We start from the raw sequence: 16561 nt of genomic DNA, 5'->3' as shown, positions 1-16561 counted from the left end.
TCAATGCAACAAGCCCCTCTCCCAAAATATCAGCAAGAACATCCAGCCAAGACCAAGTTTACTGATCAATGAGAACTGCAAAATACCAGTGCTAGGGGAATACAGCACATAGAAGTCATGGCTTTTTCCCCACGATTCTTTAGTTTTTCAACTTTAATTTTTTAAATCTTTTTTCTTTTTTTACAAATTTTTCTTCTTTTTTCAACCAATTTTTAAATCAACTCCTTTTTTTTTTTTTAAAGATTTTATTTATTTATTTGACAGAGAGAGATCACAAGTAGGCAGAGAGAGAGGCAGAGAGAGAGGGGGAAGCAGGCTCCCTATGAGCAGAGAGCCCGATGCGGGACTCGATCCCAGAACCCTGAGATCATGACCCGAGCCGAAGGCAGAGGCTTAACCCACTGAGCCACCCAGGCGTCCCGAAATCAACTCCTTTTTAAAATCTTTTTTAATTTTCATTTTTACAGTCACATGCTATCCCTTCATTGTAGTTCATTACACACACACACACACACACACACACACGTGTACTAGTTTTCTTTAAAATTTTGAGATGCAATTTCTTCTAACAGACAAAAATACACCGAAAATCTATTGTATGGCTCTGTTCTATTCACCTATTTAATCATATCCTCTCTTTTTTCTTCTTCTTTTGTTTTGTTAAAAAGTCTTTTTAAATTTCCATCTTTACAGTTACATTCTATTCTTTCAATGTATTTCATTTTATTTTTCTATATGTAAGCTTTCTTTACAATTTTGAGATGTAGCTTCCTCTAACAAACCTACCAAAATAAACTCAGGAGCTAGTGTATTGCTCTGTTCTGTTTACCTGTTTATATCCCTTCCTTCTTGTTATTGTTTTTCATCGCTTTTGTTTTTTTCTTTTTAATTTCCATTTTTACAGTTATATTCTATCCTTTCATTGTATTTTATTTTTGTACATATATAAGTTTATCTTTCTTTGCAATTTTGGGATCTAATTTTCTAAAAAAAACAAACAAACCAAAGTACACACAGAATCCAGTGTATTGCTCTATTCTGCTTACCTGTCCGATTATATTACCCCCCCCCTTTTTTCCCCTAGTTCCAGGTCTCTTCTGATTTGTTTAGAGTACACTTCTCTAGGATTGTTGTTGCCATTATTAGTATTTTGTTCTTTTGTTCATCTATTCTTCTCTGGACAGAATGAGAAGATGGAAAACTCACCTCAAAAAAAAAAAGAGATCAAGAGGCAGTACTGACTGCCAGGGATCTAATTGATATGGACATTAGTAAGATATCAGAACTAGAGTTCATAATAACGATTATAAAGATACTAGCTGGCCTTGAAAAAAAGCACAGAAAACACTAGAGAATCCCTTTCAGGAGAAATAAAAGAATTAAAATCTAACCAAGTTGAAATTAAAAAAATGTTATTACTGAGAAGCAATAAAAAATGGAGGCTCTAGGGGCGCCTGGGTGGCTCAGTGGGTTAAGCCTCTGCCTTCAGCTCAGGTCATGATCTCAGGGTCCTGGGATCGAGCTCCTCATCAGGTTCTCTGCTCAGCAGAGAGCCTGCTTCCCCTTCTCTCTCTGCCTGCCTCTCTGCCTACTTATGATCTCTGTCAAATAAATAAAATCTTAAAAAAAAAAAAAAAATGGAGGCTCTAATGGCCAGGATAAATGAGGCAGAAGAGAGAGTAAGTGATATAGAAGACCAAACAATGGATAATAACAAAGCTGAGGAAAAAAGGATAAACAGCTACTGGAACAGGAGGGGAGAATTTGAGAGATAAATGATACCATAAAGCAAAACAGTATTAGAGTAACTGGGATCCCAGAACAGGAAAGAGAGAGTGGGGCAGAATGTATATTGGAGCAAATCATAGCTGCGAACGTCCCTAATCAGGGAAGGAAACAGGCATTCAAATCCAGGAGGCACAGAGAACCCCACTCAAAATCAATAAAAATAGAGCAACCCCTGGACATATAATAGTGAAGCTTGCAAACTTCAGAGACAAAGAGAAAATCCTGAAAGCAGCTCGGACCAAGAGGTTTGTAACCTGTAAGGGTAGAAACATTAAATTGGCAGCAGACCTATCCAGGGAGACATGGCAGGCCAGAAAGGACTGGCATGATATATTCAGGGTGCTAAATGAGAAAAATATGCAGCCAAGAATACTTTATCCAGCTAAGCTATCATTTAAAATAGAAGGAGTGATAAAAAAACTTCCAGGACAAACAGAAACTAAAAGAACTTGTGATCACCAAACCAGCCCTATAAGAAGTACTGAAAGGGGTCCTCTAAGCAAAGAGAGAGCCCAAACTAACATAGACCAGAAAGGAACAGAGAAGAGTATAGAGTAACAGTCACCTTACAGGCAATAAATACAATGGCATTAAATTCCTATCTTTCAATAGTTACCCTGAAAGTAAATGGGCTAAATGCCCTAATCAAAAGACACAGGGTATCAAATTAGATTAAAAAAAAAAAAAAAAAAAAGCAAGACCCACTGATGTGTTGTCTGCAAGAGACTCATTTTAGACCCCAAAATTCTTCCAGATTGAAAATGAGAGGGTAGAAAATAGTTTATCATGCTAATGGACATCAAAAGAAAGCTGGGAGGTAATCCTTAGACAAATTCGATTTTTTTTTAAAGATTTTATTTATTTGACAGACAGAGATCACAAGTAGGCAGAGAGAGAGGAGGAAGCAGGCACCCCGCTGAGCAGAGAGCCCGATGTGGGGCTTGATCCCAGGACCCTGGAATCATGACCTGAGCTGAAGGCAGAGGCTTTAACCCACTGAGCCACACAGGCGCCCCGACAAATTCGATTTTTACCAAAGACTGTGATAAGAGATGAGGAAGGATACTATATCATAATTAAAGGGTCTATCCAACAAGAAGATCTAAGAATTGTAAGTATTTATGCCCCTACCATGGGTGCAGCCAATTATATAACCCAATTAATAACAAAATCAAAGAAACACATCAATAAAAACACAATAATATTAGGGGAGGTTAACACCCCCATCACTGAAATGGACAGATCATCTAAGCAGAAGATCAACAAGGAAATAAGGGCTATGGATGGACTTCACTGATACATTCAGAACATTCCATCCCAAAGCAACAGAATACACATTCTTCTTGAGTGCACATGGAACATTCTCCAGAATAGATCACATCCTGGGTCACAAATCAGGGTCTCAACCAGTATCAAAAGATTGGGATCATCACATACACAGAGGCTAAAGAGCATCCTACTAAAGAATGAATGGGTCAACCAAGAAATTTAATAAGAATTTTTTTAAAAATTTATGGAAACAAATGAAAATGAAAACACAACTGTTCAAAATCTTTGGGATCCAGCAAAGGTGGTCCTAAGAGGGAAGTATTCAGCACTACAAGCTTTTCTCAAGAAACAAGAAAAGTCTCAAATATACAACCTAACCCTACACTTAAAGGAGCTGGAGAAAGAACAACAATAAAGCTGAAACCCAGGAGAAAAGAAATAATAAAGATTAGAGCAGAAATCAATGAAATAAAAACCATAAAAAAAAAGAAATAAAAACCATAAGAACAGTAGAAAAGATCTATGAAATTAGGAGCTGGTTCTTTAAAGGAATTAATAAGATTGATAAACCCTTGGCCAGATTTATTAAAAAGAGAAAGGACCCAAATAAATAAAATCGTGAATGAAAGAGGAGAGATCACAACCAACACCAAAAAAATACAAACAAGGAAGAAATGGATTCCTAGAGAAGTATAAACTACCAAAACTGAAACAGGAAGAAATAGAAAAACCAGTAAGGAAATTGAATCAGTAATCAAAAATCTCTCAACAAAGAGCTCAGGGCTAGATGGCTTCCCAGGAGAATTCTACCAAACACTTAAAGAAAATTAATACCTATTCTTCTGATGCTGCTTCAAAAAACAGAAATGAAAGGAAAATGCCCAAACTCTTTTTACGAGGCCAGCATTACCTTCATCCCAAAACCAGACAAAGACCCCACCAAAAGGGAGAATTACAAACCAATATCTCTGATGAGTATGGATGCCAAAATTCTCACCAAGATACTAGCCAGTAGGATCCAACAGTATATTAAAAGTATTATTCACCATGACCTAGTGGTATTTATTCCTGGGCTACAAGGTTGGTTCGACATCTGCAAATTAATCAATGTGACATACACATTAATAAAAGACAAGAACCATACGATCCTCTCAATAGATGCAGAAAAAGCATTTGACAAAGTACAGCATCCATGGGGCGCCCGGGTGGCTCAGTTGTTGAGCATCTGCCTTTGGCTCGGGTCATGGTCCTAGGGTGCTGGGATCGGGCCCCACATGGGGCTCCCTGCTCACTGGGAAGCCTGCTTCTCCCTCCCCCACTCCCCTCTTGTGTTCCCTCTCTGGCTGTCTCTCTCTGTCAAATAAATAAATAAAATATTTTTTTAAAAAAAGTACAGCATCCATTCTTGATTAAACTCTTCACAGTGTAAGAATAGAAGGAACATACCTCAATATCATAAAAACCATATATGAAAAACCCACAGCAAATATCATTCTCAACAGTGAAAAACTGAGAGCTTTTCTCTTAAGGTCAGGAACAAAACAGGGATGGTCTACCCTCACCACCTTTGTTCAACATGGTACTAGAAGTCCTACTCTCTGCAATCAGACAACACAAATAAAAGGCATCCGAAGCAGCAAAGAAGTCAAACTCTTACTCTTTGTAGATGACATGATTCTCTATGTGGAAAACCCAAAATATCCCACCCCCAAATTGCTAGAACTTATAGAGGAATTCAGCAAAGTGGCAGGATATAAAATCAAAGCACAGAAATCAGTTGCATTTCTATACACTAAGAATGAGACAGAAGAAAGAGAAATTAAGGAATTGATCCCATTTACAATCGCACCAAAACCCATAAAATACCTAGGAATAAACCTAACCAGAGAGGCAAAGGATCTGTATTCTGAAAACTACAGAACACTCATGAAAGAAATTGAGGAACACACAAAGAAATGGAAAAATGTTCCGTGCTCATGGATTAGAAGAAAAAATATTGTTAAAAAGTCTATGCTACCCAGAGCAATCTATACATTCAGTGCAATCCCTGTCATCAACATTTTTCACAGAGCTGGAACAAAAAAAAAAAAGACCCCACATAGCCAAAGGGATGTTGAAAAAGAAAACCAAAGCTGGAGGCATCACAATTCCAGCCTTCAAGCTCTATTACAAATCTGTAATCATCAAGACAGTATGGTACTGGCATAAAAACAGACACACAGATCAATGGAACAGAATAGAGAACCCAGAAATGGACCCTCAACCCTACGGTTAACTAATGTTCAACAAAGCAGGAAAGAATATCGAATGGAAAAAAGACAGTCTCTCTTCAACAAATGATGTTGGGAAAATTGGACAACCACATGAAGAATGAAACTGGACCATTTCCTTACACCACACACAAAAACAGACTCAAAATGGATGACAGACCTAAATGCGAGACAGGAATCCATCAAAATCCTAGAGGAGAATATAGGCAGCAACTTCTTTGACCTTGGCCGCACCAACTTCTTGATAGACACATCTCCAAAGGCAAGTGAAACAAAGGCAAAAATGAACTATTGGAACTTCATCAAGATAAAAAGCTTTTGCACAGCAAAGGAAACAGTTGACAAAACCAAAAGGCAACCAACAGAATGGGAGAAGGTATTTGCAAATGTCTTATCAGATAAAGGGTTACTATCCAAAATCTATAAAGAACTCATCAAACTCAACACCAAAACAAACAACACCAAAAAAGAAAAAATGCTTTCAAGAAATGGTCAGAAGATATGAACAGACATTTCTCCAAAGAAGACATACAAATGGCCAACAGACACATGAAAAAATGCTCAACATCACTTGGTATCAGGGAAATACAAATCAAAACCACAATGAGATACCACTTCACACCAGTCTGAATGGCCAAAATTAACAAGTCAGAAACAACAAATGTGGGCAAGGATGTGGAGAAAGGGGAACCCTTTACACTGTTGCTGGGAATGCAAGCTGGTACAGCCACTCTGGAAAACAGAATGGAGATTCCTTAAAAAGTTGAAAATAGAGCTACTCTATGACCCAGCAATTGCACTAGTAGGTATCTACCCCAAAGATACAAATGTAGTGATCTGAAAGGGCAACTGTATCCCGATGTTTATAGCAGCAGTGTCCACAATAGCCAAACTATGGAAAGAGCCCAGACGTCCACCAACAGATGAATGGATAAAGAAGATGTGGTACACACACACACACACACACACACACACACACTGAAATACTACTCAGCCATCAAAAAAATGAAATCTTGCCATTTGGAATGACGTGGATAGAACTAGAGGGTATTATGCTAAGCAAAATATGTCAGTCAGACAAAGACCATTATCATACGATTTCACCCATGTGGAATTTAAGAAACAAAACAAAGGGGCATAGGCGAACAGAGGCAAAAATAAAACAAAATGAAATCAGAGAGGGAGAAAACCATAAGAGACTCTTAACCATAGGATACAAACTGAGAGTTGCTGTGGGCAGGGGGGATAGGATAACTGGGTGACAGGCATTAAGGAAGGCATGTGATACAATGAGCACTGAGTATTATATACAACTGATGAATCACTGAACTCTACTCTGAAACTAGTAACACACTATGTGTTAATTGAATTTAAATAAAATAAAATTTTAAAAAATTAAAATTTAGAAAAAAAATTTTAAAACCAACAGCAAACATCAACTTAATGGTGACTTTGATGATTTTCCTCTGAGATCAAACAAGTATGACACCTATTTCCAATTCTGTTCATCACCAAATCTTAGTAGTTCTATTTCCAATATATAGCCCAAATGCATTCACTGCTATCTTCAGTGCCTTCATCATAGTTTCAAGCTATCATTATCTCTCATGTAAACTACTGCAATATTCACCTCAATGGTCTCCCTACTTTTACTCTTATCTTCCATAGGCCCTTCTCTACATAGACAGTTACCTTCTTAAACATAAGTCACGTTTAAGAGACTCCATACTTAAAACCATTTAATAGCTTCCAATGGCTTCCCACGGTAATGAGAATGAACTCTTCACCAGAACTTATAAAGCTCTCTAAGATCTGGCCTCCACTTGCCTTTCAGACTTCACATTCATCTCAGGCCATTGTCTTCCTCACTATTCTAGCCACACTGAATATTCCTGTACACACTTATTCCTGTACACACAAAGATCTTTTCTGAGCCACTGAATTTATATTTGCTATTCTCTCTTGGCAAAAAAAAAAAAAAAAAAAAAAAAAAAGCCAAGAAAAGCACTTTTTTGTAGCACTATGTATGTCTCTTTTGTAACATTACCAAAACTGCAATCTCAAAGTCTGCTATGTAAATCAATTATTCCTGGTATTTCCCCAAACCACCTGTGCCCCAACAGTAAATTCAATTAGAATAAGGCTAGAATTATGTTCCTTGTTACATTCTGAGAAACTAGCACATGCTTTGTAAATAATAGTTCAATAAATATTTGCTAAATGAGTAATTAAGAAACAAGAAACAATTATTTCAAATTACTTTTACGATTATTAATTTGCATAGTTTTTCTCCTTTGGGGAATATTTTCAAATTCAGTGACATATTCAAAATTCACAGATAAATATATTAAATACTATCAAATCAGGATCACCTAGACATATTCACTGTTTGAAATAGTCATTGAACATCATTCCTGTCTAACCTGTAAGCCAGTTGGCATTTAATTAAGTGATGAGATTCAAAGCTTATTGAAATCCTCCTTTAAAAAAAAAAAATTCTTGGGGCGCCTGGGTGGCCCAGTGGGTTAAAGCCGCTGCCTTCGGCTCAGGTCATGGTCTCAGGGTCCTGGAATAGAGCCCTGCATCCGGCTCTCTGCTCAGCGGGGAGCCTGCTTCCTCCTCTCTCTCTACCTGCCTCTCTGCCTACTTGTGATCTCTGTCTGTCAAATAAATAAATAAAATCTTAAAAGAAAATTCTATTTATTATATAACTGTAAGTTCCACCATCAACAGAAATAGGGTACCCCAGATCACCATGTTAAACTTCATTTGTAAAATGCTTTTATTGTTATCTTGGTCACTGCCACATTAACTAATTATTGATTGGTTCTAAAACTGTGCATCTGGCACCCAGGGGTGCTATGGCATACTCATAGAAGTATCTTGGGATATTTTAAATTTTTGAGAGAAACAGCAATTTTTGACATCTGTCATGCACCGGTATGAACTACTAGCTCAAAATAGTACCTATTTGTATTACATTCATTTTGATAATATATTATTGCAAAGTTGGATTTTTCGCAGTTGTTATGATATGAAGCAAGTACTTTTTAATCAGTGTGGTACTGGAAATGAGGGTGGCAGTGTCCCATATGACTCCAAGATTTGAGAAGTTGTATAGTGTTCAAGAGGCACACATAGCCAATTAGTAAATAACTGTGATGATTTAAGCATATAATAAAAATATTACTTTTTTCTTTCAATTATGCATTTTTTTTCAAATGGCTACTAAGCATTAGGACATAAATTTATTTCAACTTAATAACTTTTTAAGTTATTTGGATGTACTGACTTAATAAATGGAACTGTTAGTTATTTCTTTTGATCCAAGGGCACCAATGAGCCAAAAAAGCTTGGGAATTACAGTCTAAATAATCCAAAAGACTTCAAACTACAGATACTGGGCCAAAGAGTCCTTAAGAGGGTTTTTTGTTTCGTTTGTTTTGTTTTACATTTTGAATGGGCTGCAGAAAACAAAACAAAAAAACAAAGAAGAACATGCAACAGAGACCATGCTGGTGACCACGTAGACTGCAAAACCTGAAATATTTATATCTGGCTCTTTGGCTACTCCTGCATTTACACTACCAATTTCTAAGGTTAATGTACTCCATTGTGCCCACTGATAACAGTCTCTAGACCTGTGCTATCTGATACAGTAGCAACTCAAATTTAATTTAAACGAAATAAAACTTAAAATTCAGTTGTTTAGGCACAATTAGCCACATTTCACGTTGTCATTAGCCACAATTAGTTGTCATTTGACTAGTGGGGAACCATGCTGGACAGTGCAAATATAAACCATTACCATTTTCACTGAAAGTTTTATTAGACAGCACTATCAATATCTAGATTATCTTCTACTATGCTCTCTTATTCAGCATCAGGCATGTCACTGATACTACCACACCATACATTTTTGTATCTATTTGTCATCTTGTAAACATTTCCAGCCATTCACACAGTGAAGGAGAATTGAACCCAGTCTTTACTTAGCAACATCTTAAATTGATTCATCGCCATAATGTATCCTTCCCTTCAAGTTCCACCTCAAATGCCCCTTTCTCTACAAAGCCTCCTTTAGTTTCCAGGGTCAAAAGCATCAAATAAACGCTCCCTTTTCTGTGCTCCCATACCACCTTACAATGTCCTATAATCCTTTATATTGTTTTGCATCATAGCTATTTGTGAATGTTAATCATTTTCTCTTCTGGACTGAAAATTCATTCCTCCAGATTAGGGACTCTGAGTCATTCGCTCCCGGCCCTAGCACAAGACAAGGAACTCAATAAATATCTGAGGAATTCGATTGATCCAATTCAAATGAAATACAAACTTCAATCTTAATATCTAGGGTAAGCTCTGCTCTGGTTTTCTCCTTCATATCGACAAATTTATCTCTTTAAAATTCCAATCGGCAATGTATGAGAATTTTTTTCTTAAACTCAGTATTTAGATAAGCAGCAAGAAAAAGAGGCTTTAATAAGCTCCGAGCTACTAGTAGCCTCAAGGAGATATTTTCAAAACTCGTATGTGGCTAATACTGGCTTTATTTGTTAATGTTACTGTAACTGCTGGAAACCGAATGTCTGTTCAGCGCTGCCAGTAAACAAACTACGACCGGCCGAGCGCTTAAAACCACTCAACGCTGTCACTTCATTTACAGCTAAGAAATAACCGAGTCGGAAATACAAACCGCCGGGAGTCCCCTAGGGAAGGGGTGCGAGGCACCGTGCTGGAGCCCTGACAGAAGATGGCGGGGCGGGGCGCAGCCGACCCGCAATCCGAGCAGGCCCGAGGGGCTCAGGTGTGGAGGGAAAAGTGCTAGGGAAGAGGAAAGTGCACAAAGTGCAGGCCCGGGTAGGCAAAGAGCCCCACAACCCAGCAAAAACTTCTACTCTGGGCCCAGCGCTTACCGAGGCCGCGGGGCGGAGGGAGCGTCCCCACGTCCCACCACCGAGCCTTCAGAGCGCCCAGAAAAAAACTAATGCCCACCTCCATCACCCCCCCGACCCGGGAGCCTGGAACGAAAGGGTCATTCTCTTTACCCACCGCAGTCCAGCTTCTTGACAAAGGCTGCTCAGACTTGTTTGGGGTCCGCGCGCTCCTCAGAGAGCGAGTCAGCTGCCGCCCACCGACAAACCTCACTACGCCCAGACTATTTCAGTGAAGTATTCAAATCTAACCGCCTAGCTGTTGCACATGCGCAAAACCGCTCTACGCGGCGGCTCCGCCCCTTAGACTCCGGAGCAATCCTCTTCCTGACTCCTTTAAACAAACTTCATACCTCCTGCTCTGTATATAAATTTTATTTCCTTAAAGCCTATCTCATTTTCCACCGAATTTTTCTTTGTCCCACCCCATTGTAGAGCCCTCACATCATGGCAGCAGCCATCTTCTTTTGATCACTTGGTGTAAAAATGATCAGATCTTTGTTTCCGTACAAAATGGCGGCCTCCATAACATTGCGTCACATCCCCCAGTATTACTCCCTATAGCTACCAGGAAGGAGTAGGTTTCTGGGACGAGGTGGCCGAGTGGTTAAGGCGATGGACTGCTAATCCATTGTGCTCTGCACGCGTGGGTTCGAATCCCATCCTCGTCGGTCGTAACTTTTGCCTCAAATGGACGCAAATTTATTTACGAGTGAAAATACTTGATTATTCCAGTTACGGTTTACTAGTGGATTTACTCTGGCAGGGTAAATATCTGGTTTGAGGTGTTTGGAAGGCAGCTTTTGGAGCATTCTAACGTCGCAGGTAAACACGAGGGAAAGAAACATCCCAGAAGATGTGTGTACTTGATTTAGTATCTTTTTATATGAAGTAAACAACAGTGCTTAGAATTCCATGTTAATTAACCTAGCTTCTGAGTGAGGAACTTGAGTTATCATAAACCCTTACCCCGTGGTTTTTAATACCTGTCCTTGTTATGACATACCAGGTTTTCACTGCAAAAGCTACTATAAAACAGTGTTCAAGATTCTCTTCCAGTCCCCAGCAGCCTGCACGTGCTCAAGAAAAGTATACACTGGGAAACATTAAAAAGATGTTGACGACATGCAGTAACTTAGCAGTATCTAGAAGCCAGAGACTGAGAACCTGAAACATGGCTACCTTAACCACGGAAGAAAAGTGTTAAGCCTGTTCTTTTATTTAAACAGGGAGGGAGGCACAGGGGACAGAAATAGAATAGAAGGGTTCCCCTCTTCAAAGGTAATCAGGCAGATTCATTCAACTCATATTTAACCTTTATTTATCCAGTATTATCTACAGCACCATAATGAAATGCATCACTTTAACTCATCATAACACTATGATCATGATAGACATTTTTATTACTCCTTTTTACAGATGAGGACACTGAAAGATAAAATTGTCCTAGGTTATACAGTTTCTAGAACTGTGTAAGAAAGGGCAGTGTAATCCAAGTCTGTCGAGCTCTGCTGGGTCTTAACCACCATCCAATATGGTGCTGGAGATTAGCATTTAGTGCTCATTAATCCCTTGCAGAAATGATTTACATGTCCTCTCTCCCACGAGGCTGTGCACACTGCAGAGTGCCATAGAACCTGGCACCTGGCTGGTGTTTCTGCAAGCTTTGCAGCCCTGAGAAAAGGCAAAAGCCCCTGCTCCACTGGTGCCACTGGTTCATCCCTCACTTAAATCCAAATCCCTTAGGGATATTGATGCCTTTCTGTGTTGAGGGCTTTGGGTTGCTCCAACACCTGTCTTCAGCCTTGCTCTCCAATCCATTTGCCACCCTGCTATTAGGAAGTGTTCCTATCCCAGTTCCACACACTCATAAGGAGTCCATGGATATTCAATTGGTTATTCAGTTGGAGGAAAAAGTGCATCTTTATTTTCACTAATCTATCATTGAAAGCACTGCCTTCAATAAAGGTAAGCAATGAACTATAGTAATATTAACATTACCTGTAATTTTGTTACCAAGAGAAATCACAGATACATTTATATTCCATTACCTGCTCATCACTACTTCAAAATAATAGTTATTAGACCTGCCTTTAGATCTTGTAAAGCTATGCATTCCTAAGTACATACAGTATTATATTATTGTATCACAGATTTTAAAAATATTTCAGTAACTGTATTCCAACATAATTGTTTCCTTTGTATTCCAACAAACTTAATTTTATGTATTTAAAAACAGCATTCTGGGGCACCTGGGTGGCTCAGTGGGTTAAGCCGCTGCCTTCGGCTCGGGTCATGATCTCAGGGTCCTGGAATCGAGCCCCACATCGGGCTCTCTGCTCAGCAGGGAGCCTGCTTCCTCCTCTCTCTCTGCCTGCCTCTCTGCCTGCTTGTGATCTCTCTGTCAAATAAATAAATAAAAATCTTAAAAAAAAAAATAAAAAATAAATAAATAAATAAATAAAAATAAAAAAATAAAAACAGCATTCTGAGAAGGAACCAAATGACTTCACCAGACTGCCCAAGAGGTCTATGTCACAAAAAAAGTTAAGAACCTCTGACACTTTTCTAAAGTGCCCTGAACATACCAATATTCACTTGCTCTGAACTAGGCTTAGCTCTCTACACCTAAGACCTATCCTATTCCTACTCCTCTCCCTGGAACATGTTTCTGCTCCCCTGCACCTCCTTCCCATTCACCACTGCCTGCCTGGCTCCTGCTTCTCCTTCAGATCTTGGCTTAGACATCATCCCCATCAACAAGTCTCCCTTTGCCCTGCAACCCGCAGCTCCATGTTAGATTCTCTGCAATTAGTCCATGTACTCTCTCTTGCTCTGGGCCTTTGCAGTCCTCCTGGATACTCCTGGGCTGCTCTCCTCCTACCTCCTGGTTACTACCCCAGCATTTGCCAGACAGTATTTAAATGGACTATTAGGACTGCAACCTCTCTAAAGACTGGCAAGACTGCATCATTTCTCTGAGTTTTGTCTGCTTCCTGCGGCTACAGCTTCCTATGGAAAACTGATAAGATCTATCAATGTGTCCAGTCTGTATAAATGAAAAGTGAGTGGATTACTTTCCCAAAGGAACATCTTCAGCTGTAGAAATTCTGAAAATACAAAGCACTGGAAGTGTCTAGAGGGAAAAAAAAAAAAAAACCTGTGAGTGGAAGTTCACTTTTCTGTTCTTCAGTTCTTCACCTGTATTCATGCTTAGTTCATTTGTGGTTTCTTCCATATGAAATTGCAGTGATACTTGCTATGACAGTTCAGTGTTTTGCATTTCTATAATCTCTTCACCTGGAAGAATTGTGCTTACTTTTAACTTTTTCTAAGAGAATCAAAAGAATCAATGACCTGCCAGATTATTTGAAAGCCCATGGTGGGCTGAGGGGGACCTTGGATTAATAATGGAAAGATTTGTAGTAAGGCAGTAAAAAAAGTTAGAGGCGCCACCTACTGGCGCAGCTGCAACTACAAGACTTGGACAAGGTACTTCTAGAGAAATGGCTGCTACCTTTGGAAAGATCTCTATTACTCACCCAAATTTGTCAACAAACCCTAGATCAGGGAAACCATTCTCCATCAACAGGAGGGTTCTTCTTCACAGGGCCTATCCTGAACTACTGCAGGGTTTCTCACCCTCTGGAAGACCACGAGAGAAAAATCGTGACATAATCAAAGGTGCTACCAAGGTATACCAGATTATTTACTTCTTCAGGGCCAGAGAGTGGGTCTTCATTCTCCAAGTCCAGCTTCAGGAAGACCCACTGTGTTCAGAGAATGAGGTGCTCTGGGAAGAACTGTTGAGTGTTGCTGACCAGTGATGGTCAGCAGCCCTTCTAGGACATAGCTTTGAAGGAAGAATTGAAATCCAAAGAATTTGGTTTTCCTTTTGGGGTTTTTGTTTGTTTTGGTGCGCCTCCAGTTTGTTTCTTAATTCCTGCAAGAAAAACCCAGCCCTTGTGCTGCAAAGCTTGGTTTAGAGAGCAGGCAATGACAGAAGTGAGTTCAGTCTGTTCCTACCTTTAGGAAGTATGGTCTCACTGGAAAACCATTTCTGGGAAGACAGTCATGACAAGGCCTGAAGAAGTTCAAGGGTGAATCCAGGTATTCTTTGTGCTTGAGACACCAACTAAAAACATTTTTCTTTGCTCATATCATTCCGAGCTGCATGCTATCACATGAAAGCATGCCCTTTGCTGTAACAGCCTCTGGGAATGCCTACTCAGTTGAAAATGAAATGTTTTCATATTAAAGATCTATAGAGCGGTGCCTGGGTGGCTCAGTTGGTTAAGCGTCTGTCTTCAGCTCAGGTCATAATCCCAGGGGCCTGGGATCGAGCCCCACATCGGGCTCCCTGCTCACTGGGGAGGCTGCTTCTCCCTCTGCGCCCCTCTTCTGCTCTCTCTCGCTATCTCTTTCTGTCTCAAATAAATAAAATCTTAAAAAAAACAAAACCAAAAACTATAGAACAGGGACAACTGGGTGAGTCACTCAGTTAAGTGTCTGCCTTTGGCTCAGATCATGATCCCAGGGTCCCAGGATCAAATCCCTCATCAGGATCCTTGCTCAGCAGGAAGCCTGCTTCTTCCCCTGCCTACTGTCCCCCTGCTTGTGCTCTTTCTCTCTCTGATATATAAATAAAATCTTAAAAAAAAAAAGATCAATAGAGGAAAAACTGAAATCCAGTTTATAGTAAATGAAAGACAACATGAATAAATGACAATAGATTAAGGGAACTGGAGAGTAACATCTACTGTATCCCCTCTCCTTGTGTCTTCTGCTGAGGTAGTTCTGGATAGTTAGCAAACAACCGGTTACACCTTAACTTCTCATCACATTGAGGAGGAGCGATGCCCCGGATTTCTAAATTCTAAAATTTCCATTTGAAATCTTGCAGAAAGTAGTAAAACTGGATCAAATCCAACTCCAAAAGGGTGAAATCAATGGATGAAGGCAAGACCTGAGGATGTGACCAATGATTCCATGGAATTAGAAACAGAAGTAATTGCTTTTTTTTATTGTGATACTATAGGGCAGTAAGCATTTTATATTTCTCTTCGGGTCATTGACTCTGAGAACTTTTTCTCCTCTAGATTTCTCAAAGATCTTGACTTTCTTAAATTCGTATCTAAATGTTTTGATTTATGTTTACTGATTCTTTTAGTAAATAGAAGTGCTACTGATGGACAAACAAAGGCTGCATTTGTTCTGAATTATGACAGCATATGAGTGACTAAAATGGACTATTACGAGAGACCCAGTCATCTCAATTATCAACTTTCTGTTGATAACTAATTTAGCTATGAATTTAGAATTCTGATTTTTAAATTCTTGAATGACACAGAACTTGACATGTGAAAAAAAAATTTTTTTTCCTAGCTTTTAAAAAGTTGAGGGGTAGGGTGCCTAGGTGCCTCAGTTGAGCATCCGACCCTAGATTGGCTTAGGTCACGATCTCAGGGTCGTGAGATCAAGCTCCACATTGGCTCTGCACTCACCAGGGAGTCAGCTTGAGATTCTTGCTCTCCCTCTGCCCTCCTATCCAGTGTTCTCTCTCTCTCTCAAATAAATAAATAAATAAATAAAACTTTAAAAAAGTTTGAGGGGCACCTGGGCTCAGTTAATGAAACATGTGACTCTTATCTTCGGGTTGTGGGTTTGAACACCAGTTTGTGTGTAGAGATTACTTAAAGATAAAAATCTTTTAAAAAAGAAAAGTTGAAATAGGTCCTGGACAATGGTTTCTGTATACTCATTGAAAAGATCACTGCCAATAAACTCTCCTTTCGATGACTGCCAGCAATCATATTTGGTATAACCTAGCAAGTAACAGAGGCAGCCTTTTTAGCTAAATTACAGAATTGTCACGCAGTTCTGTAGACTAGAAGTCTGAGGTTAAGGTGTCAACAGGGTGAATCTGTTCCATGACATTTTGCTAGATTCTGGTAGTTTGCTGTAGGTTAATCCTCACAATTTTGCCTCAATTTTGATTCTGGGAAATTGAGCATTTAGGATAGGATATAAAGCTACTCTTTTATAATTCTTAAATTACCTTCAACATTTACAATATTATAAAGTTTACAGGAAAAAGAACCCCCAAAAAGTGTCATTTATTATTTACTTGAATTACTTAAGTATTTTAAAAAAATCCGTCTGGGGTGCCTGGGTGGCTCAGTCAGTTAAGCATCCAACTCTTGGTTTTGGCTCAGGTCATGATCTCAGAATCTTGGGGTCAAACCCCACATTGAGCCCTGTGTCTAGCTCCATGCTCAGCGTGGAGTCTCTTGAGATCCT

General features: G+C 39.3%; 1 protein-coding gene and 1 non-coding gene across 2 annotated transcripts in view; one reads left to right on the top strand and one right to left on the bottom strand.

The window, feature by feature from the left end:
- The window catches only part of LOC111139232 (kinetochore scaffold 1), a 69753-nt gene extending 59332 nt beyond the window's left edge, over positions 1-10421 (bottom strand). Inside the window, exon 1 of the mRNA XM_022491443.1 lies at positions 10380-10421. The gene's annotated coding sequence lies outside the window, so the exon portion shown is untranslated. The remainder of the gene's footprint in view (positions 1-10379) is intronic.
- Positions 10422-10850: 429 nt separating this feature from the next.
- On the top strand, positions 10851-10932 carry TRNAS-GCU. Its single transcript has one exon. It is a non-coding gene; the product is annotated as a tRNA-Ser (tRNA).
- The last annotated feature ends 5629 nt before the right edge of the window (positions 10933-16561 follow it).

The sequence above is a fragment of the Enhydra lutris genome, unplaced genomic scaffold (assembly GCF_002288905.1).
Source record: "Enhydra lutris kenyoni isolate GAN:26980312 unplaced genomic scaffold, ASM228890v2 scaffoldscaffold4, whole genome shotgun sequence".
NCBI classification, from domain to species: domain Eukaryota; kingdom Metazoa; phylum Chordata; class Mammalia; order Carnivora; family Mustelidae; genus Enhydra; species Enhydra lutris.
This window is presented reverse-complemented; position numbering and strand designations above follow the sequence as displayed.